Here is a 26,835-nt window from a genome sequence, read left to right as displayed (position 1 = left end):
ATCTGGTTCAATTAGGAGCACTTCTTCATCCTGACCCCATTGTGTTGTAGCAGTGTCACTATTCAATCTCTCCTTCTCGCTCCCTCTTCAACTTGCTCTCTTCTTCTAGCTGTCTCTAACCCCCTTTCTTGTTTACACTCAGTCCGTTGGCCTTTTTGTTATCCTCCTAATCCCTCACTCTTCGCCTTTATCTCGATTCAAGTTAAAACTCTTTTTTTTCTCCTCACTCTCCTTTTTTTTTGAAAGCTGCCTTTCTAATACTGTCCTCCTGAGTCCATGGCTCTGCTGTTGGATCCTAGCGTCAGTCTGCTGCAACACACTGTAGGCTTATCTTTCGTCCTTCAATCCAGTCAAATCTTATAAATGTATGTTGAATTAGCGTTTCCACATGTCTCAAACAGTACATCCAAATTTGTTCTGTTCTGCCCAAATTATGCAGATAAAATTGTGTTACTTTACAACTGCATGCCATATTTCACATTAAATATTGGCCAGTATTCAAGACCTCAGTTTAATGAACAACTAAGCTAGCTGTGTAATGTAATGCATCTTGATTTTCTCAATAACTTTGCAAAATAACGCAACAATCAACCAACATTTTAGGTCTAGGAGGTGCACGAGAGCGCATGTCACACACTAACACACACTTTCCCTTTTGCTCTCCATCTTGTAGTGAATCCTTTCTATGTGAAAGCTATATTTCGGCTACCAGGCAGCCCTTATAACATCTCAGTTTGCGGTATTTACGTCTTCAGCTGAATTTACTCGGCCCTTAAGATGAGAAGCCAGATAAACAGCAGCTCATATTTTACGACTGCACTTATTAAAGACGTAAACAAAATTGGTTCTCAGAAAATACACTGTTGTTTTTGCGGGCAGATCGATGATTCTGTCTGCCGACAATAAATGTAGGCCGATGATTTTAGGTTTACAGCATGAAATAAAACAGAGAGGCAAGTGAATTTATAACAGAATTACTTAACATGAAGTATTGACCAAAGTAATAGGAGTGGAAAACATAAGGTTATTGGTTGTGGTACAACACTGTAAACAATATTAGTTTTCCTGAATGTGTGAAAATTATTTTCCGCCACATATTTGAAAAATTAATATTGTGTGCAGATTTCCTGTTAATGAATTATATCTGATATTTTTCTCTCAATATGGGGGGTGTTCCTTCTCAATTTACATACAGTACTTGTTTTTCCTCCGTAACAATTTGATAATAAATGCTAATGAAATTCCACTTTCGTTTCCATATCAGAGACAGAAGTTGATATAGATAAAATGTGGAACAAAGGCTTCAAGGCATGGAGGAAAAGGGAATAAGTGAACCCGGGACCTCGGTACAATCAGCTCAACGTAACATGAGCAGCTTTGACCTTGGTAAAATGTATACTTAATTAAGTCATTTGTCAGCTGCTTCTTTGCTGTATGCTCAGACTGTAAAGTAGAAAAAGGCTGCAGTTGATTTTTCTGACAATGCAGTGGGAGAAGTAAGCAGTCTGGGGCAGCCTAACCTTTAACCCGACTGTCCAGGACCTGAGTGCTGCAGCGCCCTGCAGTCTCTCCTCTCTCTTGCTCCACACGTTCACTGCCAATATGCTTTCAATCCCAGCGGCAGAATATTCTCAGCCCCTGCAGTGTGAGTCTTGGTGTGTGTGTCTTAAAAGGCTGTGGTTAATTAAAGAACACTGCATCTCAGTGGACCTGCCTCATCCCTGATCTTCCCATCTCTTCTTCTCGTTTTCTTCCTCAGTGCACACATACACAATGACAATATATGAGCAGTGAATGGGGATAACTTTTTCAATTCAGCTTACTTATTGAATTAGGAGACAATGGGGCTATGCACAGTGACAAACAAAAGGCGGATGAAGTGCAGGATAACCTGTGTAATCTGCTCATTTGTACACTTCCTGGACATTTTTTTACGGTGAAGATCCTATTTCCAACCTTTATTTTCATCTCTGCACTCACACATCCCACATTTGTAGGGTTTACTGGCGTGTCTCTAGCCGTTGGCAATCAGCCTCTCTGGAGTTTCTCTAACTCACAGTGCAGTGTGGAGGTTTAGAAGGCCAATAATAAGCTGTAGTATAGCTGTCAGTTTGAGTGGTAAACACATTGTAAAGCCTCAGGACCCTGCAGTTTCTCAACCAGCTTCTGACCCCGAGCCACTCATCAACCACCAGAGACAGGCTGAGACTGTTACCAAGGATTAACTGCTTCACACACACTCACAAAGAAAAGCATGTGTGCTTATTACTGTACATTTGCACAAGTATCTATGATGTTTCTACGATTACACAAAAACACACACGTCCCCGCTGTGTACTTTTTTAACTTCGGGAAGAAGGATCATTTCCCGCATTTGCGTCTTTCACAATGGCTGTTGCCTTTGCCTATCAGTCATTTGTCACCAACATCCCTGGGCATGAGCGTGTGTGTAGTAGTGTGGGTTTTTGTGTGTGTGAGAACTCCGCATGTGTGTGTTTACCCTGTTACAGATGTCTCTGTTCATCGATGGGTGACTGAAACAAAAACAAATCCATCAGTCCGTTAAATCACACATTATCTTCCACCACCTGGCAATTAACCACCGCTGTGAGTGTGTGCTCATGAGTGTGTGTGTGCATATATGTTTATGTGTTTAATCTAATAACGCATCAGTTAATTGGTTTGCATAATGGATATCTGGTGATATCTCTTAATTTATCAGTTGTATATTTTGGGAAGTGGTTAGGTTGCAAATAAACACAGGTACAAGCATTTCTAGACCGTGTGTGTGTGTGTGTGTGTGTGTGTGTGTGTGTGTGTGTGTGTGTGTGTGTGTGTGTGTGTGTGTGTGTGTGTGTGTGTGTGTGTGTGTGTGTGTGTGTGTGTGTGTGTGTGTGTGTGTGTGTGTGTGTGTGTGTGTGTGTGTGTGTGTGTGTGTGTGTGTGTGTGTGTGTGTGTGTGTGTGTGTGTGTGTGTGTTTGACACTGTCACCTCAACGCATGCCACTGGAATGAGGCCAGCTATGGCAAGCACAATTTGCTTCTCATAAAAATGCACATGCATGTGTGGTAATCGATGCTGAGGTGGAACTTGTTTTATATTCATCCGGCTCTTCAGAGTGTGCAGAGACACGTCACGCAGGGCAGGAGAGAAATAATGCAAGAATATATGAGAAGAGGTGAGAGAGAAATGCAAGGGGGAGAGAGGGAGTCAGGAAAAATACAGACAGACTTTGTGTAGAATTATAATAGAGCAGGGCGAGGAGGGTCATCATAATAACGATAATAATACTTGGCCAGGGCCCTGATCCACAGACTGAGTTCTCACATTAGACATCACAGACAGGTCGAGTTTTTGTGTGTGTGCCTGACAGAGAAAAGGGAAACACAGACGAGAGGATTAAGCAGGCCAATCAACCATCCCCTTGACAGCAACACAAAACTATCTGTCTCCCAGCCCCACTTAGGACAACACCATTTACATTTATGAATATCTGCACAAAGGAGAGTATTACTCACTCACTATCACAAGGCCCGCCTGTGCATGTGTGTGTGGGTATCTACGTGTGTACAACTAATCCATCATAGGCGTTCGCTCCATCGCTACATATGTCAGCCACCGCTGTGATGTGTTTTTCTGCACATGCACATGCACATACACACACACACACACACACACACACACACACACACACACACATAAAAAGAACCACACACACAGCCCCAGTGATCATAATAAGAGTTTTATAGACACAGCTATCAGGTTGTTCATTAGTAACACATAATAAGGCCACATGGTGTAAGAGTGAACGGATTCCAGTTTGCGTAGCGACGTGTGGGTGTGTGAGTGTGTGTGTGGCATGCAGATGCTTGCATAGAGACGTCATTAATTAAAAGCAATAGGGAACACCTGTGTGATCTATGAGTACGGTTCTCATAATAAAATCCAGTGGTCTCTCTTTCTTTCTCTCTGTCTCTCTTTCTCTCTGTATGTGCATGTGTTGTAAACACATTTTTCTGATTGAACATGTGGGATGTGAGCCGAACAATAAGAGACATGTACAAGAAACAAATTCATTCTTATCCTTTTATTTTTTTTCCTTTTATGGGATGAGCTAGATTCAGCATAGTGCTCCCCCCTCTCTCTTCTTCTCTCCTCCAAATGTCTAATGGTAAAGCACTCCTGGGGTGTTGGTATTTTGGGAGCTATGTGTTTTAATTTGAATGTAGTGAGACTCTTTCTCTGTCAAATTAACTTGGACTAAATCTTTCCACTCCTAGAAAATAGGTTCCCTTTGTTGTCTGTCTCTTCTCTTTCTTTCCCTCAACCACACTTTTATTTTTCCTCTTCCTTCCACTCTTCTTCTTTCCTCTTATGCACTTTGAGATTTTGACCAAAGCCACCTCAAAAGCAGATCTTATGAATTTATACTCCTGATCCTTGATCTTGGGAAATATACAAGCCTAAAATATCGAGACCATCCCGTTTTTTCTACCTCTCCTGATTGTCTCATTCATCTCCTCAAGCTGCGCTGTCCTGCTTACATGATCGAGTAATCGGAAGCATTGCTGTGAAAGCGGAGCATTGATGTTTGGCGTTTGTGCTTGCGCTGTCTTAGATCCAACGCAAACTGGTCACTGTAGTGGTTTGGATTCAAAGAAAGCATGGTTCTTAGGGATTTTAGGGATGTAATACTGCTAAGACGAATCTTACGAGAGTCGGACCAAGCTGAGTAATTCTGATCCAGCAAATGCCTGGCCCGTGATTAGTATTGATTTAAGTGACTGCTCCAAGCTGGTGGCTTAGTGGTTTACACAGACGCTTTGCAGGGTCCCTTTTTTATTGAGACTAACAGAGTCATTTCTAGAAATAACATTTAACTTTAAACATTTCTACCCCACTGCACAATTAGTGCGCTTTGTTAATGAAATGACCAACCTAAATAAATCCAAAATCGTAACAAATCAGAAAAGGTATATGAATTGAAGATAAAACATTCACAACAAGGGCCAGATGATGTAGTTACAGTACGTTGTTGCAGGAAAGATGAAATAAAACAGAAAACAGCATCACTGCTAGTGTTTCCCACAGGCTGAGAATTTATTTTTGGTAGTGAACCTCCAGGGAGATGGAGGTGTAGCGTGGTCGGCTGCAGTGAATTCACAAGCGAAGCAGCGCACATGAATGCTGTGTTCTGGCAGACTTTTCAGTCAATGCTCAATTTCATCTGCATTTTCCTACAAATGTGGAGATGAAGAAAACAAGATAACAGAAAACAACAAAAAAACATCTCATTGAGTGGGCCACCCTAATACATATTTTGAAGGGGAGGTTTTTTCTTGATAATTTAGTAAAGGCGAAAACTGTTTTTTTTTTACTGATAAATACGAAACACAGATTATACGCGCTTACAACATTAAGCGCTGCATGCCTTTTATTCCTTGCTGTCTGCTGGCTGATTTCATGTTCTGTGTGCCATTTGGATATGACATCAAAGATAATGCATGCAGAACCAATATGTGTAGATAATGCGATATAGATATTCATTTGGACTATGTCCTTATCAATGCTTAGCCAGTGATTTATGTAATTCATGAAACTGTCAATTCACAGAGAGCTCATAAATTTCACCATTTTATAGAAAATATGCGGTGGAGCTTTGATGTTCTGAGAGTGCCTTCTACTTATGTCCCAAGTAATTGCTCTATTTATTTGTTTTCAATAAAGCGTAAATGGCATGTTTGGAGGGAGCATAATTTCCCTGACACAATCAAATGTTTGATTAAAGTCAGTAATCTTTGGATGTCTTCGAGAATTAAGTGTGCTTCTAGTTTTTAATATCTCTAATTTTGCAAAAACTTGCATGTTTATCATGTAATTTGCCACCTGCTGGGAATCCCTACTAGCTTAGAGCAGCTCTGCAACTCAACCAAATCTTGGAGCAGACAGGATGTCTTTTCTCAGTTAAACTCCACATGTGATGGCTATATCGCATTGCCTTAAAGGATGGCGAAATATGCATCTCCTGACATATCTCTCCAGTAAGGACCTTTTTCTTCCTCACTGCAGATGCTTGATAAATATGTTTCCAGGCTTGTTTCTTGTGTGGAGTTCCTTATGTGTGTTGCTTTCCTTATCACCGCTTCAATTTCCACCTGCTTCCAACACCATCAGTAAAATTGGACAGTCTAAATACCCAAAGGTGTAACTTAGACTGAGACTGAGAGTGATTGCTTTTTGTGTTGGCCACTGTGTACTCTCTCAGAAATGCTGTTTGGGCAGCCTTAAAATGATGAAATGCTCCTTTCAGGTGTTTGGATAATGTTGGCCTGGCTCCCCTAATTATTGTAACTTTCAACAAGCTGACTGGCACACCTGCGTGAAGATATGGTGAGCTATATGTAAGCTTCTGCATTGGTCGATTCCTGCGTGAGCCAAAGCTGCCAAGACTGGGAACAGTGAGTTGATAACATTGACAGACCCCATAGCTTTGTGGGACCATACCATTGTTTTCAAAAGCTGGGATCAATTTTACAATGCAGTTACCAGCTTTTGATTACACTAAGACACAAAGAACTTCACACAACGCCAAACACATCCATATTGCCTTTTGTTTTTAGTGATTTCAGGATGTTAAGTAGCCTGTATTTACTGTGCTGCATAACCTTGAGGTAATCCCGGGACAGTTACTGCATGAGTAATGTTGAAGCATAGAATGGAAATGTAGATCTCCCAGAAGAGATTGAACAGGGACAGTAAAGTGATAGATCTTTTCAGGAAAGTTGTCCTAACAACAGTAACAGAATTCAAAATGCAATACCAAGTGAAGCTGTGATTTGTGCAGTTTTTGTGTTGATTTAAGTTAAAATGCTGCCGCCTGAAGGGGATGATTTTCTTTGTTATTCCCTTGACAGCCAAATTATTGAATGACCGTCTTTCCTCGTTATCTGTAAATTTTAGGCTACACAAGAATTTATCTTTCCCACCTATGTGTTACATTTGGACAAATTGTCCACAGAGAGCCAATCCCACAGCGATGGGCTGGAGGCAAACACTCAGACGCACGCACCCGATGTTGATGTTGATATTAACATTATTCTCTGAGCCGACGCCTAAGCTCCAGCAGTGTAATCAGGTGCTAATAACAAGGCTGTGATGTTTACAAGCTGTTTCAAAGCGCTTTATGTGTGTGAGAGTGTGCGTGTGAGTATACTCTATGTCTACTCTATTCCTCGCCAGCACTCTTGGGGCTATGGGGAGGGGGGGGGGTTCTAATAATTTAGACTGTCAGCTCCTGCGCGCACACACACACGCTCACACACCAGATGCTCATATGGTGTGTTTGTGATGTGGCTAATGGTAGCAGCGTAGTGGCAGTCTGAGGCCATATGCTGAGCCTGATCACAACAGAGCACAGTGGTCTAGCGTTAATAAACTCTACCGACATGACAATTAAGAATCCTCCGCATTAAGACAATAACGTCTCACGTGAAAATGCCACTGTTTTAATCAAACACACCGGGAATCAACCGTCGCAGGCCACATCAGGATAGAGGAGCAGCAGGGAGGACAGCCAAAGCTTCAACAGGAAGAGGGTCTTTGTCACTGCTCGTCAGGCAGAAATTATGCTTATCGTTTAGCTTTGATCATGATTATTGTTATCGGTTTCTGAAGACGTAGAGAATTTCAAAGGATTTATATGGTTTTATTTTAAAGGTAGTTTCTCTTTAACAGATTTTCATAAGAAACAATTATAGCGAGATATGAGAAAGTCCTGATTGAGAAGGTTTGATTTAGCAGCCAGAGGAATAGAAAAAATGTCCTCACTTCAATAAACTGCAGAGGGCACAAAATTATGCTTATTCCATCCACAGAGAGAGCGCGGCAGAGAGGGAAAGAGTCTTTAATTGAGGTTTTATCCATTTAAGCTGTCACTAAGAGGCCAACTCTGAAACCTTTTAACCACTCTCCTCTCAATAATGACACAAGTCAGGGAGGAAATGCGTTTGTGTATGAGCGTTGGTGCGAATGTGTGCGGTCGCGTGTGAGTCCACATGTGTTGGTGTTCGTGAAGCAGGAGGGTAATTATGCGGAAATTGGGAAATGGCTAAGTGAATTATGACCTTGTTTCAGCAGAAGGCTTTAATCAGTCCCAGCCAGGCCAGAGAGGGAGGCAGAAATGTGCTCTACACAAGCACTCTGACGGCAACAGCCACCAGTCAGTAAAACTGTCAACCGGCTGGATGTGTCAGTGGAAAGCAGCGGGTGAATCAAAAAACATTGGCAGAAAATTCATTATTGAACATACCATAGCGTCTAAAGAGCTTTATTATTCTATTGTCCTTGTTTTGTATTTGCATATACGTTTGTCATTATTGGCAAAATCATTATATTTAGCTTTTAAGTCTTTTTTCACGTAGCCTATTGTAGGCGCAACCACTATTTATACTATCAATTACAGATAGTTTTTCTTAATTAATCTATTTTTATATTAAATGTCTGGAAATAGTGAAAATTGCCGACTTTGACATCTCAGAGCCAAAAGGTACATAATTTAATTGTCAACCTACAGCTCTAAACCCCCAAATATTCATTTTAAAATTAGGTGAAACAGAGAAAAGCTGTACATTTTTTAAAAAGTGTAACTGACTGGAATGAGAAACATTTTCCCTTTTTAAACGAAATAATTTTGGCTCAGCAGATCGTTTTATGTCATCTTTTTATAACTCTCTAATCATTGGGTTAGGTATAAAATGGGAGAGGTTGCTATTTTGTTGCTTTCTATTCCCTGCTGGGGGTTTTATTCCCTGCGTTTATAAAAGTTCACACAGCAATGTTTACGTAAGTGCAGGAATTTTCTCACAACCACAGTAGAGAGCATTAAGCAACCAAATAAATAAATCCTGGAATGAGCAAAGAACAGAGGAGCCTGAATGAAAGCCTAACCCTATGGAAACACTAAAAAAATGCAGCTCAACACGTCATTTTGGTTTTGCTGTATTTTCTGTGAATATGTGGTTATTCAAATATTGGCCGTGACACTTTTCGGCCTTCAAAGTTCATGTGTTCATAAATGATGTGTGTTTGCTCGATCATGTATGAAGATCTCCTACTGTGCAGTGTGTGAGGGCACACTCATGGGTCAGCAGCACTGCTGTGTGTCAGTGTGTCTCAGGGTGCTTCCGTCAGTTCTGCTCTGGCTGTCTATTTCTGTCAGTGTTGGATCGATGGCGTCCTACAGACACTGCACTGTGTCCACAATATTTCAGCTTGTTCCTCCTCTCTCTCTCTTGTCGCCTATCTCTCTTCCCTCCACTTCTTCTCTCTTCCTTTACCATTGGCTAGACTTCTCGCCATCACTTTTCCTCCTCCTCCTCCTCCTCCTCCTCCTCCTCCTCCTCCTCCTCCTCCTCCTCCTCCTCCTCCTCCTCCTCCTCTATCTCCGTACTACTCTACAGTCTCTCTTTAAATCTGATCAGCTCATGTGTGTGTGCCTTTGAGGGATTCCTGTTGTTGGCTTCATGTCTTGGCCAGTTTGTGTTTGTGTGCAGAATGCCAATATAATGCTGCACATCCTCTATGTGTTATAATAAATGTATTGTGTGTGACCAGTGCCTGAATCTGCAATATTTTTGTCAGTTTACAGAGAATGAATTGACCATATTTTTCAATAAAAAAACACAAAATATTCATCAGTTCAAGCTTCTTTAATGTCATTACTTGCTGATTCTCTTAGCTGTATGTTGAAGGTTTTTTATTGTTTATAACTTGTTGTGGTTTTGTCCGAACGAAGCTATTTTAAAACTTCATCTTCTCTCAAGTGTAAGTCATCAGACACTTCAGATACATGTATAATGAAATGAGGTCTAGGGACTAAGAGTGTGCAATGCATCTGTCGATACAATTGTCTAGTGAGCCAGGACTGTGTAATGGATTTAGTAATTGTTACCTGTTGGAATTCTATTGAGAAATCAGCTGTAGATGAAATAACTAAATGGGAAAGTCTGTCCCTATTAATTACCTGATAAATCCAAATACCTCATCACTGCTATGCAAAAATCCAATAGACCCATAAAGAAGTCTGAAACATTAATTTGCAGCATCGCCTGCTATGGAAATTGACAGACTTCTATTGACTTGGAGTATACATCGTCTATTAATCTAACATCTGATGGATGTAGCGTGTGTGCGTGTAAGCTCCTCTGTCGGTGGGTGTGTGTGTGATTTCATGTTTACATTTGTGTCTTTGACCTTCGATGTGCATACATTTACATGAGGGACAGCTGTGTCTCTGTGTGCACGTGTGTATACACAATGTAAAGTCAATGGTTTTCAATGGAGGGAGATAGAAGGAGGATGCTGAGAGCTAGAAGTGCTGGCTGGCCTCAATGCTAACACCCACACTGTCTGTAGGCTCTGCTTTCCCTTCCTACGCTCTCAGGCATGGGAATGTGCTAGCACTACTGTAGTAAGGCAGCATATGAATGAGTATTTAGCTCCTCTCTCAGCCAACTTCTCTCTACGGCCGGACTATCAGGTTTTTAACGCGAGAGTACAGTCCACTGTATCTGCTGGAGGTGGATATGGACACTCTTCATTTCACTTGTCATAGGGAGGGAGAAACAGCGTGGAAGATAGAGGGTGGAGGGGTGTTTGGAGGGATGTGGGAGTTGCAGGGTTGTTGTAATGAATGTACCGCAGTTAAAAAGAATTCTGTGTCACTTCCCGGGAGAGAGAAAAATAAAGGTGGTGGAGGGGGAGGGGAGGGAGATGTGGGAGGAAATGTTGCGAAATAGGATGTGTTGTGTTGATGGAGCAGAGTTCTTTGCAGCCAGGCAAACTCTCCTCCCATTCTTGTATGTGACCATATGTGTGTGTGTGTAGGTGGGGGGTGTTGCAGAAAGAAAGCGAGGAAGGATTTTGAATGCCCCTCAGCCTACAAGCATACCACCCACACACATTACCCACATGTATTAGACCCATACATATGCATACTCTTCACTCTCCACCTCGTACCTCTCTTTCCATTTCTCCCTCTGTTTCCCCCTCTTCCATACATGCACACACACACAATCTCCCACTGACACACACGTGCACGGAAAACTCGTTTTACAGGGACAATCTCTGTCATTACCTCCCACAGCTTCCTCAAGGGTCTACATTGTTATTTTCTTCCAGACCTGATCAAATAAAGTAGAGCAGATAGAACACACACACACACACACTGCTCCGCACACAAACATATAGAATAACAAACACCTTACGCTACTATATTTGATAAATCGTGATTGAATAAAACACAGAACAATGACACCTGACTGCCCACTCTGTGTGTTGTAAATTGTTGCTCAAACCACACATTGAGTGTTAAACCCCATTGAAGCCAATAGTAAATCCAAGCAGATGTATTGCATCACGGGTTGCAATTTTCTACAGTATCAGTTCAGATAATCAAAGGCTCCTTGACACTCTCCTCTTGGAGCAGAGGACTCCTGAGATGGCAGTGGGTAGTCAGCGAGGCCAGTTAAACTTTGCATCAGCCATATCTAAGGCCCTCTGTTGCTGCCGGAGAGGGAAAAAAGACAGACAGAACACAGGACAAGAAAGACTAGACAGAGAGAAAAAAAATCATTGATAGAAGGCGAAGGAGGGAGGGTGGGGGGCACCGAAGAAAAGAGAAAAGAGGGTCTAGCAGAACAGTACTGCCAAAACTGAGGTCAATTGTGATGAAAATGGCCGTTCACATGACCACAATAGCGGCTGAGTGACAGCACTAAAGCGGCATGGACGGGCTTATCCTGATCACTCAGGGCCTTGACTGGGGAAATCACAATGCCCTGGAGATCTGTCCTTTTTGGGCTTGGAGGATCACAGAGCGCCCACGGTCCCAAGCTTTGGCCCTGAAACGTCCCTGACATTACCATATCAATGCCACCCCGGCTATTCCGCCAAGGAGCAGGGCGGCTAGCGATAGTGCCTCCCGGTTAGCATCACTCTGTGCCTTCACAAGGCTATTCAGCGGGGAGTCAATGCTAACTCAATGGTAAGTGTGAATGGGAAGAAGTGTAAGCTCACTCCTCTAGCGTGAACCCATGTCTGCCGGTCCGTTCAGACAGGAGCTTGTGTGTTTTTAAGTCTCTCATGGCTTTCTCACTCTTTATCTCTACACCCCTTTACTTTTCACATTTTAAGTTGTTCTTATGTTTATCTGTACTTTTGTAGGTTTTTGGTGCGTGTAAAACTGTCTCTATAGCACACTAGTGTTGACCAGTTTGAAACACCAAAAGGTGGCGTTATATCCTTGCTCATCTTTACTTTTGAAGACTTTACAACATTTTGTTGAGTTCAAGTTCATTTCCAACTTGACAACCTTACCATTTGAGTTTGACTTCTTTAAATATGGGAACAATTTTGATTTTATAGAAAAAACAAGAATCCTTAATCGCAGAGGGACAACTGGCCTAACATTTACTGAATAAAAACTCAGATGATGATCCCCTTAAAGCTCGAGAATAACTGGACCTTGTGGTTAAGATTACTTTTTTAAACGGCTGAGTCATACTGTTAGCAAGCTAATGCTAGCTTTGTCACTTGGTTTTATAAGCTGGTTAACAGTAACAGTAATTGGCAGAAAGAAAATGCCTAAAGCCTAAAGAAATACGCTTTTTGTTTAGTAGCAAAGGACAAACCAAGTCAAGAAAAAAAAACAACAAAGAATATGTAGCCTCATTTTTTGAAATTATTGATCTCTGCCCAATAACTACTTTCTGCAGTACATCCAGTTTTTAATAAAAAATCCATGCACTTAGCGTAGTTGATCCCTGCTGTTCAAAATAGTATGACATTTTCTTAACTTTGGAACAGATATGTGGACTTTTGGCAAGATATTCTTTCTTCTAAATGTTCTTATCAGTACGTGGGTCTCATATCTCATCTAGTATCTTTCCTCCCCAGCCTTGTACAGCTTCCCTGTAATAGGAAACTACTAAAAAAGCCGAGCTGAGGGGGGTGTGAGAACATGTAACAACCTCCCTGTATTATGAGGATATTATATCACATGATGCTTACAGTAGATGGCCTTTGATATCGTTAAAATACAATTAGAGATATTAGCCAGTAAGAGTACAAGCCCAAATGTAGTGTTAACTTCATTATTACGCAATGGGGAGGACATGGATCATCTGGAGAAGGAGGGCTGGTTTCTAAATGATGCAGAAGAAATGGAGGAAGGAATGGAGAGAGGTAGAAAGGAAGGAGAAAATCGATGAATAAAAGTAAAGGATGGAAAACTAAAAGGGCAATGAAGAGAGGAAGACAGGTGAGTTATTGTCCGTACACTTCTTGCTTTGTCATTGGAAATCAGTGCCGTCGGGCAGGACACACACACTGGCACACACAGCCACGCAGATTGCCTCCAGTCGGCCACTGAGTATCGGCAGAGAGCTGAGAGGTTATCATGCGTTGTCAGGTGCCAGACCCACTCTTGGTAGCAGGTTTGTCATTTGTAATTAGAGAGTAAAGGATCGCTGGCTTGTTTTTTCTCACTTCTCTCTCTTCTTCTCTGGCTGAAGGCTGCCAGGGTATCGACAGACAAGTGACAGGACACACACACACACACACACACACACACACACACACACACACACACACACACACACACACACACACACACACACACACACACACACACACACACATATATACACATATACTTGCACTGACACACGTTTGATGGGCCAAGTTTGATTCTATTAAGTGGAGTTTGTCAGGTAGTCAGTGAAGTATTGGGGTGAATGCTGATGGCCAGTCAGCGAATCCCTCAGAGCTAAACAGGATCTGAAGCTGCCTGTTCCGACATTGCAACACAGAGGGTGACTGAGCAGTGGCAGGCCTAACTATGATTATTTTATGTCAGACACACACACACACACACACACACACACACACACACACACACACACACACACACACACACACACACACACACACACACACACACACACACACACACACACACACACACATCCTATCTAGTGTTGTATGGCTATGTGGTCACGGTCCATGTGGCTCTGAGTTCTGGTCACGGTTAAAGAGGCTTCCTTCTGGAGTGGAGGGGGAGTTGAGTCTTAAGACGAAGAAGGACTGAGGGGGAGTAAGAGGACCAGGAGATAATAGGAGAGGGCTAACAGTGGGGGTGGAGAGCTGGGATGGACCATAGAGGGAGTGAAAAGGGGAAGATAGAGGCTGAAGGTAGTTTCTCCCGACTATGAAAGCCTGCGTGCCTCCATTGCTGTGCCATTGATGTATTCTAATGCTAAGTGTAAGGCTGGGCCTCGACTGGTCTCTGGGAGAGACAGGCCTTTGATAAGCACAGCCAAGCTCTGGGACAGATCCCTCGCATGCCATTCATATGCATATCCCTTGCTCTGAGTATATGTGTGTGTGTGTTCATGTTTTTTTTGCCATTTAAGTAACAGTTTTCAGCCATTTGCGGCAGTTGTAAATTGGTCCAATTTCCATATCAATGTGAGAATGTTTTTGGATGTTTTGAGCATCGCACCATCCTAATCCTAAACTACCCCCTACCATGCTGGTGGATGTTTATATCTGGCGTCCTATGATTCTGTGTGTGTGTGTGTGTGTGAACTTTACATGGAGTCTGAACATGTGGCGTTTCGTGTGTGGCCGTGGTAGGACCGAACACATCTGATCATGTAATTGGCCATCTGCAGAAGAGGCCAAAGTGCAGACTTTCACAGAGGACTACATCTCACTGGCCTGTTCAGGAGGTGTGTGTGTGCATATGTGTGCATGAGTGTGAAGCCTCTTGCTTGTGTGCCCTATAAACTATGTGTGTGTGGGAGGGTATGGGGCGCTGTTGTGCTGATTGCTTTGTTTGCCGTGTGTTCCGGTCCCCAACCGATTATAGCATGAAATTCCACACACATTGTAAAGCAATGGGGAGTCTCACATGTGGACAGGCACACAGACAAGCGCACACACACAATAATACACCAAAGCGAGAAGTCAGAAAGGGCTGTTAATGACTGTCGGGGACAGAAAAGGAGTGGGACTGTGGTGGTGTCAAGGCTTTGTGACAGATGCTGGTTGTAAAAATGCCTTGCTCACAGGTTTATTGTTATGAAAAAAAGTAACGATCAGATTCAGCAAGATTGATGTCATTCCTTCTTTCTTTCTCTTTTTATCACACACACACACACACACACACACACACACACACACACACAGATTCCTAATCCCCCTCTGAGCCCTGAAGAGACTCTCCCATCAGTGACCCTCCTTCCACTTGAGCACTTTGGTTCCCTCTCTTCACTTACTACTTGCATTTGTTCTTCAACTTCATCCTCCTCTCCGGCTTGTTCATCTTACTTCACCTCCTCTTACACGATACTTCACGGACTGCTGTGTATTTATCAGCGGGTGCATGCCCCGTGTGTCAGCGTATATGTGTTTTTACGAGAGATAGCAAGGGGAGAGCGTGTCAAAGAGTGCTCATCTTGATACTTTCATTGCCTCTCTTTTTGCCCAAGAATATGATGGATGTTTCAAACAGAGCGAGTCCTGAATATGAGAGCCAGCCACTGATGTTGCTTTCACCTCCAAGTGTGTGTGTGTGTGTGCGCATGCTCTGAGGCACTGAAGGTTATTTGATCTCATTGTGTTGTTGAAGAGGAGGCTGCTCTCTTGCTTTATGACCGGTGCTGTAGGGAGATATGCAGCTTCACCTGCCTCTCCTCAACAATCCATCATCCCCCTCTCAGCAGGTGAACGCACTCCACTCATCTTGTTACTTCCTCTCACACTCTCAGAAACATTTATGAGTTCCTCTCGCTAGCTTGCACTTACACGTTACATAATGTATGCACATATTATCAGATTCTCTCTCCACAGTTTGTATAAGTGAGTGATAAAGTTAGTGTATGCACTTATAATTCTGGTGTGTTTCTGTGAGTGATTATAAGTCGACGCCAAGCGAAAGCAATGCGGTTCCTTCGTTAAGATTTTAAATGTGTGGTAAACTGAACAGGGACGAGGACTCGGCTAATGACTGTTTCTGCACACTTCATCAGCTTGCTCGCCTGCAATATTGCCTCATATCACTCTCTGGCACCATTGGCGCTTAATAGTGTGTGTGTGTGTGTGTGTGTGTGTGTGTGTGTGTGTGTGTGTGTGTGTGTGTGTGTGTGTGTGTACATCTGATCACGAAGAGTATTGCTTTGTGTAGAGCCATTACAGTTTAATAGGCGTGGTGGAATGCACGCCGCGTTAATGCTCCGGCAACAAGAAGTAATGACACAATAAAACAATTAAATATGGTGGAGGAGAATTACTTTTCGAACAAACCGCACCTAGAAGCAATTTAAACTGAGACGGAATAAACAGAAAGTACAGATTAGGCTTATTAAGCTCTACCTCTTTCTCTATCGCTTTCTCTTCATTGGTTTCCAAATCCCTGTCAGTATGACTGTATATCTGCTGATTCACGGACTGAAGAAACAAAGAGGAATTTTCCTTGCAATTACAGAGAGTTAATTCTGACCGATGCCTTGCTCAAGAACACATTACAGTCTTCAGATTGAGGGCAATTTCCATTATCAATCAGTCTGTCGATTATTTTTTTAGATTACTTTTTATGTCTATGATAAGGTGTCGGAAAAATGACCATGACCATTTTCTCTGAGCCAAAGGTGACGTCTTCAAATTGATTGCTTTTAATGGGAAGTCCTCATTTTCTTCTTCTATCCCAGAGTATGCATTGGTTTCTTCCAGCAGTCCAAAAACATGTGTTTTGGGTAAATATGGAAGCTGAATATAGATGTAAATGTGGGCGTTCGGTTTGGGATGCCCTTTCATGCTGGGATAAACTTCAGCTACTGCCACCTTGCTGTGGAAGAAATGTATTTTTTAAATATTCATGGATGGCTCAATAATAGTTTCAACTCAATGTTTTATTGTTTCAGTTCGTTAAGATCATTGTGCGGTAATCCACCTGAGAAACCTTTGTAAACGCTTAGTGATGAATCACAAGATATTATTTGACTTCACAGTATGCCTCTCTCTCACAGCCACACATAATTTTCAAGGCTAATCACATCACTGGAGTATGCAGTTCATTCTTTAAAAAGTGCTTCAAATGAGCGTTGTGATTTTTTCTCGAAGCCTTGTTCATATCTGGCCGGCACCGGGCAAGCTAACAAACAGGAGAGCAATTAAGGTCAGACCTCCAAACTAATTTTGGTGTGTGGGCGACAGCAATATGTGTATATCTGTGTTCAGATGCTGATCTGTTTATGTGTTGGGAAGTGTGGGAGTCAGTGTGACTGTAAATTTTCTGACTCACTGACCAGACTGGGAATTTCTGAGGCAATTTTTCAAATTTTATGTCGGTGTTAGTCTAAGAGTTTCTCCTTCTCCTTCTCCTTCTCCTTCTCCTTCTCCTCCTCCTCCTCCTCCTCCTCCTCCTCCTCCTCCTTCTGCTTCTTCTTCTTCTTCTTCTTCTTCTTGTTCTCCTCCTCCTTCTCCTTCTTCTTCTTCTTCTTCTTTTCCTCCTCCTTCTCCTTCTCCCTCTCTCACCCCGGTGGTCTTATGTAATCGCTTACAAGGATCTGTTGAGAATTAGAGATCGAAATCCCATTTACAAAGGTTACCTACGTAAAGTCAGCCTATTTGTCTGCTTTGAAATCGAAACCTTACCCTCTGCCGCTCTAACCTTTTCTCCATCTCTTTTTACCCACTGTTAACTGTCTCTCCCTCAGCTTCTCTCTCTTAGGGGTCACAACTCGACAATGGAGGAGCGATAAGAGAAAAGATAAGATGATTGGGAAGACATTTGTGAATTTGTTAAAGATAGAGGCTTAGACAGAGAGGTTGTTAGTGAGCAATAAAGAGGAGACAGTGTTGAGGTGAAGCCACATAAAGGTGCATTTACTTTTTTTTGTTGGTGCTCGACTCCAAGCAGAGGATTTTAAGGCTAAAACAAAGCTTTTCAAAAAAACTCTCAGAAGCGAATACATTTATAAACAATGGTTTTAGCCTTTTAAATGTTTGAATGCCTCATTTTAAAGACTTTCTAATAGAGAGGTTGAAGTTTAATTTCAGTTTCATTACATTTGATGACATTTGTCAGAAATGTATTAAAAAAACATGCTGTTTCCAGCAACACTTTAAGATACGGTGTTGTGCAGTTTATTTACTGTCCGCACTTTTATTTCATTTCCTTAGTGCGAAATATACGGCCCTAAAGATTAGATTAGATTAGATTCCTTTATTGTCCTTGCACACAAGTACTTCGTAAAAAAAGTTCCCCCAGATAAAAAAATATGTTGAGTTTATGGCACCATCAATCCTACAATGCAATGTGGGACATTTTGTGAAAACTATGTCAGCAACACCTATCAGTGAAACCATAAAATTATGATTCATAAATATCCAAAATCTCATTTACCTGCCCACTAAAAAGCTAACCCGTGAGTGATTATTTTTTAGAGAGCAATGAATGAATTAACAAGTGAGTTATTTCAGACACAAGCTAAGATGTAGTTTAAGTCAATCACTCAGTGTTGACTCTTTATACAATTAACTTGAGTTAATGGTGTTGTTTTCATCGCTGTATTAATTTGATCCGCAGCCCTGCACCAGCCAGGCAGCAACATTAAGCAGCTAAGTGTCCATAGCTTCTGAATATCCGTGATCTTCATTTTTGTTAGTAAGCACAGCTGAGGATGCAAACTGGTATGTTTGTTGGCAGTTCATTTTTGATACTCAAATATAAAAAAAGTGTGAATTTTATTGAGTGTCTCACCCATGCTTTGGTAGCAACAGGTAGCATTTATGATCTCAGCTCTGCTTGATATTACCCTGAAAACCACAGGATAGAAGGCAGGAAAAACTTGTGTTTGCAAATGTGGTTTTTTTATTGGACTTCAGAGTCATACCTTAAAAAATGATGGATGGAAGCCTGTTTGGCACAAAGGCAGCGTTTGAAATATATACATGTGGGTACGGCTAAAGCGAATGACAGAGAAAGAGATAAGAAAAGATGTGCTGGAGGGGGGTGAGAGTGTGTTATTAAATGATGCGTGGCGACCAAAGGGGGTGTTCGGGTGGGGGGTTGAGGATTTATGGTGAGATTAGCATGATGTGAGTGTGAGAAAAGAGAGAAGAGCGGGGAATGATGGAAAACAGGATTAGATAGACAACGCAATGGGGAAGTGGTTCGGGCCTGCAGCGAGAAGAACTGTGAGTGAGTAAAGTGACAGAGAGGGCCAGTGTACCAACGTGAGAGAGAGCATAAGAGGGAAGACAGAAGAGGCATAAACGAGTCAAGGTTGGGCATCAGAGTGGATAAGCTAGAGCCTGGTGAAGGAGGATAAAAGAGATGTGTTAGAGAGAGGGGCGAGCCAAGAAGGGAGAGAAAAGCAGAGGAGGAAGACAAAGTCAGTGTAACTGTAACAGAGTCTGACACACAGCTCCGACCTAAGCTAATAGCCTGTCTATTAATATCTCCTGCTAATGACTGCCACTCCCCGTCACACAATGGCAGAGAGCATAATCCTTATTCATCAGTTTCTAACTTTTACTTCCTGAATAATGATCCTGATAAAGTCTTTAAATATGAAGGAGAACAGTGCGAGCTGCTGAGTGATAATCTTTTTTAAAAGGACATGGGAGCTGCAGTAGACTGGGTCCAGAGAGAAGATGGATTAGAGCCTGGAAGGTTGCTGGTTTGACTCCCTGGACTGGCGTATTGATTGAAAAGGAATGACAGCGACAAAGAAAGGGTAGGATTGAGGATGAGAAGATTGTTACAACGTGTATCTGTCTGTTAAATGTGAAGCTACACCAAGCAGACGGTTAGTTTAGCATAAAGAATGGAAACGGGGGGAAATGCTAGCCTGCCTGAATCCGAAAGGGAACAGATTCCACCTTGCTGTAACTCTTAAGCTTTTTAATCAATATGTAGGCCATGATTTGTGTAATCTTGTCATTTACATAGGACATACGTATAAGTCTGTTATATGACATAGCCCGCCTAACTCTTTCCCTTGCACACCTTATGCTAACCTATCTTAAAAGCTGCTGGCTGTAGCTTCATAGTTAATTGTTTTTTTCAAAAAATGTTTTCCTTTAGAAAAACACAAGACGTTGTTAGGATTGTATTACCTACCTCCGGTTTAGGTAATACAATGAAATTAAACCCAAAGGCAACACAACAATCATTCTATCGCTCATCTCATAAAGAAGACTACATTCACTTTTCATAATTATCTATGAAGAATGTGTGCTTGCAGATATCGGATTGGCTAATGCATTTTACGTTGAACTGCATTGAGGAAACAAACATTTTTTTTGTTGTATTGTGAATTGGCTGAGGGCATAAGTGTTAATGTTGGTCTAAACACAACCTAATGCTCTTCTCTCACTAAGCTAATGCTGTTTTATGCGCTTCAGCAAGCACTTTAAGAGTGATTCTACTTTTCCGTGTTTCTCTGACACATATTTTTCAATTTTTCTTCTCTCCATTGTTAATTCTGTTTTAATGCACACAGTTAAATACATTTTTAAGTACTTCTTGCCATACGTCTCAGGCTCATTAATTCCCATTCATTTACAAACGGCACACACATCTCCAGAGACGTCTAATTCAGTCACTGAAGGTAATCAGTCAGTGTGAATGAGAAACCAATAATTGTTTTTTAAAGTGTTGCATCAGCAAATCAGCACCAGCCAGCACAGCTTTGCAAACACGTTCAGGATGCCTCACCATGAAAACTTCACATTTTTGAGAAAATGTAAGGAACACAACACCGCAGAAACAGTGAAAACCTGAAGATTGTGTCTCATCATTAGTCTGATTTCCTCTTTTTCTTCTTTCAAACAAAATGAAGATCCTCAATTCGTTTCTGGGTCAAAGCCTGGAGGAAGGACGACAGTGAAGGCAGGGATACGTGAATTAGAAATTAAGAAAACACAATCTATTTGTTTTCTTGACAGAGACATTGGATTCAAAGCCAAAGCAGGAGACTTCGGGGAGTTCATTAGATCTGGAGTTTACAGCTTATTACAGGCCTCTCTGTACTGTATTATTTATAAAGTGTCTGTTTCTGAATACTAAAGCTATTTCAATTGATCGAACAGAGAATATGTTTTATTACACCCCACATTTCACACAAATGGGGAACAATCTAGGCTTCAATGTGTTGCTCAGGGCCTTTTCATATGTTTACAAGAGATACAAATGATTGACTGTTACTATCACCTGAGATACCTGTGTAGAACCACCTGAAATACAAAAGCTTTGGGAAGTAATCTGCATTATTGCAGCAGAAAGATGAGCAGAAATGAACAAACAATGTGGAGTTTTCTTTAAACACTGGAAAATTAAAGATTTAAAACATGAAAACTTAATTAAAATCTCCAACGTAGATTAACCATTACACCAAATTAATGCTGTGATTCTCAACTTCATTAGTTCACAGGAAGCTTGATTGTAAAATGTGTACAGCAAATAGTCTAATGAAAGGGACTATGCCAATAAACAGTAACCAATCACAATAAAACCATCTTCTTTCCCTCTCTTCTCTCCTATTATACACCTTCCTTCCATTACCCACAATCCACTGCTTATCTATCATTGGATTATTTTTAATTCCCAGTTAATACTTTCATACTTCCTTCATTTCCATCCTTTCCTTCTCCTTGAGAGCGATGTAGGGCTTCACATCGAGGACACGCGACACCTATTTGTTAAGTGGGATGTCTTTGCTCAGCGAAGCATTGTTGTATACGACACACATTCCAATTAGAGACTTCCTCACAGAGCGCAATTGTGTTTCTCTCACATTGGGCTCCCCTGAAAAAGCTTCCTCTCTGAGAAACAGTTGAAATGACCTTGATAACAGAAGGTGTAGATCGATATTCAGCATACAGGCTGGATTTAAGTGTTTGGCAGAGGGGAAAAACCAAATCTCTCCTTCCTCCATCTTCAATCACAGTCCACACTGCATGCCCGTCTCTGTCCATTTCTTCTGCATATCTCTCCCTTAAATCATCTCCCTGTGGATCTGACCCTTGACACACTCACACACACACACACACACGCTCAAATAAAGGGAATGCAAACGCCAAAACACACACACTAATGTTATGCTGCCTCTCTAGCTGCCCCACTTTTGCTGTTAGCACAGTGGTTATGTAAAGACAGCACTATTGTGATCTCACTCTTAGCACTTTCTCACACACACACACACACACACACACACACACACACACACACACACACACACACACACAATCACCATACATACTGCATAGTAGCATTTTCACGTCATTGTTAAACGGTGCATTAAGCCCATTGTAACGGGTGGGGAGGAGAGCGGTGAGATGTAGAAAACGGCATAATCTAGAGACAGTTGCACTAGTAAGACATGATGAAATGACATCACCGCTTCCTCTCTGCCATAACGACCGTGCATAAAGAGAGAGGCACGGAGCGAGTGGGGGAGAAAGTAAGGAAAGGGTGAGGTAGTGAGAGATGAAAATGAACACGTTGAAAAAGAGAGAGGCGAGAGACAAGGGGGTAATAAAGGGAAGGCAGAGACATGGAAGCTGACACTGCACATTCATACACAGTGGGAGGTCCAAAGTGTATCTGTGTGTTTCTAACACCGCTGAAGTTTCTTTGTCTCATTTAGTCTGTCATAACACAACATAAATGTGTGCGTGTGTGTTTGAGACCGTCTGCTGCTGCATTAAGAGGCTCGAGGAAAATCTTTAGAGTCACCAGGGTAGTATAACACAAACACAAATGCCTGCTTCATATAAAAACAGCAATCTGTTCCTAGTTACAGCTCATATGAGTCACTGTAACGGAGCATTGGCTTAGACAAAGGGTCAGGCACACACACGCAGAGCACATTAGCCAAGCTTGAAGGTATATGTCACTGGAGACCAGTACAGCCCCCCCCCCCTTATTTTCTCCCTGACCTTTTTGGCCTCTCATTCTGTCTCTTCTCCATCCCTGACCATCCTCACTTCCTTCCTCCTTGTCTCACTCCTTCGTTTCACACGTCACTCACTCTTCCTCGTATTCTTTTTTTCCTTTGCCGATTTCACCAGCAGCCTCTCTTAGCTGAGGGTTCTTTTTTGCAATCATCACACCAACAGTTACAACAACAGTGCGCAGTGGCATGACACACAACATAAACAAGGATTTAATTTGTGTGTTTATGCAGAGCCAGCATTTGCTATTCAAATCAGCCGACCACAACCAATTACAACCGATCCAATTACATTCTACATGCAACACTTGATATCAAGAAAAAGTGCGCCTACACCTCGGTGAACAATGCTTCCATTCTAACAAGCACATGTGCATGATTGTGTGTGTACGTGTGTGTGTGGGTGTGAGTGTGTGTTAGCTGACCTGCAGGTTATTCCCTGTTTGGCTCATCGTCATGTTTGATTGGCTGCCTGCCGGTTTCATCACATTGCACCAGAGACAGAAACAGACCTCATGGCCTCTCACCCATAGGTCTCTCTCTTTCTTTCTTTCTCTCTCTCTCTCTCTCTCTCTCTCTCTCTCTCTCCCTCTCTCTCTCCCCCTCCCCCTGTCTCTCTGTCTCTCTCTTTCTCTCTCTCCGGCTGAGCCGAGCTCAGAGCCGGTGTTGGCTGACTTTGGTTTTGTCTGCCAGGCCGAGCTGTAGGGAAGCACTTTGATTGAAGAGACAGAACAAAAGCTCACACTGCCATCTTTGAAGCAGCTGTCCCATGCACACACAGATAACACACACACACACGCAAAACAAAATCACGTAGAAACATTGACTGACACACACACACACACACACACACACACACACACACACACACACACACACACACACAAACACACACTCTTAAGCATACACATGAGGAGAAGCCAGCCTGCAGGAGAAGATGCGACACCTGCAAATGTGTATGTAACCTGACTGCTGCTCACACGTATTGGCAAACAAACATCCCTTTCTATTACCTGCCCAACACCCATACACTCATACACACCACCTGCCTGTCATTTATTTGTTAGCAGGTCTCTTTGCTGTATTTTCATTTGCTTCAATTTTACAATGTGTTCAAAGCTACAATCAAATGTCTTGTTTTGTCCCAAGGTCAGTCATAAAACCCCCAAATATTCAATATACACATTGCTTCAAATATGATGAGATATGACTATGGTTGGTGCAGACTGATTTTCTATGGATGGACTCATTGATGGACAGGCAATCATTGCAGCCCATGGTAAAATAATGGGATATGTAAATCTATATCAGAATAGCACTGCATGTTGAATTATATTATGTTTTCTGGAAATTCAATTGAGAATCCGAGTATATCTATATATATTCACAAATTACCTCAGTTCCTATGCTGTATTGCAGCCCTTATAACCAGGAAACTCTTGATGATAACCAAATTGCAGACATAATTGAATATTGATGTTTCACATGTACACCTTTCCATCCAAATCTTGAGCATCATTTCCTCTTCTCATTGTCTCTGATTCTCTTTGCTGTAGCTCTGACTTGGAAAATAGAAGAAATGGTGGCCTGAACACGTCAGAGCAGGATATGTAAGAAAGACCGGAGAAATAGAGGAGAATAAATAGAGGTCGCAGAGGGAAAGAGGAAGAAGTACTGATTGCACGCTTAGAAGAGCTAAATGCAGGTGTGTTGGAGCATTTAGAGCGAGTTAGCTCTGCCTCAGAGAGAAACTAAGTTCCGAACTGCTGCTGCTACTAGCTCAGTGGCAATGATAAACATTACAGCAAAGTAATGGATGGTGGAGTCGGAGGCCGCTGCCTCTGATGTTGCTTTATCTTCTCTCTGAACACCCAAAACCAGATTGCTCACAACCTCCACGGCCTCGCACAGGAACGTGTGCTAAGCAAATCGCCGACCGCACGGACCGACAATAAAGCTCGGGTTTGAATTTCAATCTGCTCGTGACCGGGAGGAGGGATGGAAAGACGGATGCAGGCAGGCGGGAGGAGGGCGCTGATGAGAGGAGGGGAGATAGAAGGATGGAGCGAAAGAGGGGAGAGATGAAGGGGTCAGACCAGTGCGATAAGGGAGGGCAGGGAATGGAAATGTATGAAAGTTAAAGCAGATGGAGATATTTTACATAGAGGCAGATAGATGGATGACAGGGTGTGCGACGAGGGGACAGGGCGGAGAGATAATTACTAAGATAGAGAGGGAAGTAAACGACAGGAGAGAAAGGCAGGGATTATGACTAAACCTCGGTGGCAGAGGAGAGATGGAGCAGGGGCTGGGAGGAACAGGTGATGCCGAACAGACTCAGAAAAGACTGAAAAACGAAGTGTTTGAAGGTGAGCAAGGACAGTGAGTGAGAGAGAAAGTCCTTGCCAGAGGGGACAAAAACGTAAAAAAGCAAACACTGTTGAATCATTTGTCTGGTGTGTTTTTTTGGTTTTTTTGTAACGACAGCAGAGACTGTTTGTGATTTCCCCACTCTTACACACACATCTGTTGAGGTGTAAAATTACTTACTCACCAAGTTATACAGCATCAGTCCTTAGCCAGCTGCACATACACACTGACACCATTCATAAAGGCACAACAAATGCCTCCCAAGACATGACAGCATCTTTTCATATTCCTGAAATTGGCTGAATCAAAGTACTGTTAACAAGGAAAGGAGTCTGCCTGTCAAAGGAGCTCCGCAGCAGCTGAGGTGAGCAGGTGGCACATCTGGTTTCAAAATAGATCTTTTTAAATCCAGAAAGCAGCCATATACCAATGACAGTCCCTGAGTATTCCTGCATTCACATTTTGAGCAATATCCAGAACATGGGCGCTAGAATGCAGAATACTGGAGGTGTGTAATATCCCACAGGAAGAAGCTGGTTGACTAAGAAATAGAGTTGTGTAGTGGGAGGAGATATTTTGAACATACAGGTTTCCAAAGGTAACAGTCCTGTTCATTTTGTGCATAGAAAATGTTTGGTGAATAGCAGCTTGGGTAGGCTATTGTGGTTTGAATCATCAGTATAAAGGATGAGCTCTTCAGTATGAAAATATCAAGTCAAACCATATATATGTTTGTATGTTGAATTGGATGTAGTCACAGTGACGTCGTGAATTATTATAGCCATCGCTATCTTGGTTTGAGAAATGGAGGTCGGTGCTTGGGTAAAAACATTCAAGCTTATTCATAAAAGTGACAAAGTTAACTACAACTTTCAATATTTTAGTTTAAAATCAAGCTGTGAGATGTACTAATGGGAAGCCTAATGATCAGTGTGAGTTCAGACGGAAATGCAATGCATATTTTAAAGTTGGTTTTAATGCACTTTGGGGCAAATAACCCCAACAATCCAAAATACAATTTCACGGTAATTACATGAGGTGAAAATGTTCTTTGCTCTCTGTCTAAACACACCTCTATGCATTCAGTCAACACTCTAACTTTAGATTTGTTGTTCTTTTCTACAACAATCAAGCATTAACACAAAATGCCTCCAATTGGCTTCTTCTCCATAGCAACAGCAGTTGGGGCTCGTGGATACCGGAGTAATAAAAACCACATCAAATTGATGGAAAAGTAAATAAATGTTTACAGTTGTTAAATTATACAGGCAGTCCGTGTATAGGAAATGGAAATTGGCACTGGAGACACATAACATAAATACGTAAATTATTACACCCACAAGTTCAGAACTTGGCAACAAAAATTGGATTTCTCCAACTTCTGCCCTCTGCTGTGAAGGTGAAAACAAGGTGGCAGTTATAACATCTTGGAAAGCACACACAT

General features: G+C 42.0%; 1 protein-coding gene across 1 annotated transcript in view; it reads left to right on the top strand.

Moving 5' to 3' along the window:
• The window catches only part of efna3b (ephrin-A3b), a 51,892-nt gene that overhangs the window by 1,554 nt on the left and 23,503 nt on the right, over nt 1-26,835 (top strand). The gene's annotated exons all lie outside the window — the stretch shown is intronic.

Source organism: Eleginops maclovinus, chromosome 3, assembly GCF_036324505.1.
Source record: "Eleginops maclovinus isolate JMC-PN-2008 ecotype Puerto Natales chromosome 3, JC_Emac_rtc_rv5, whole genome shotgun sequence".
In the NCBI taxonomy this organism is placed as follows: Eukaryota; Metazoa; Chordata; class Actinopteri; order Perciformes; family Eleginopidae; genus Eleginops; species Eleginops maclovinus.
This window is presented reverse-complemented; position numbering and strand designations above follow the sequence as displayed.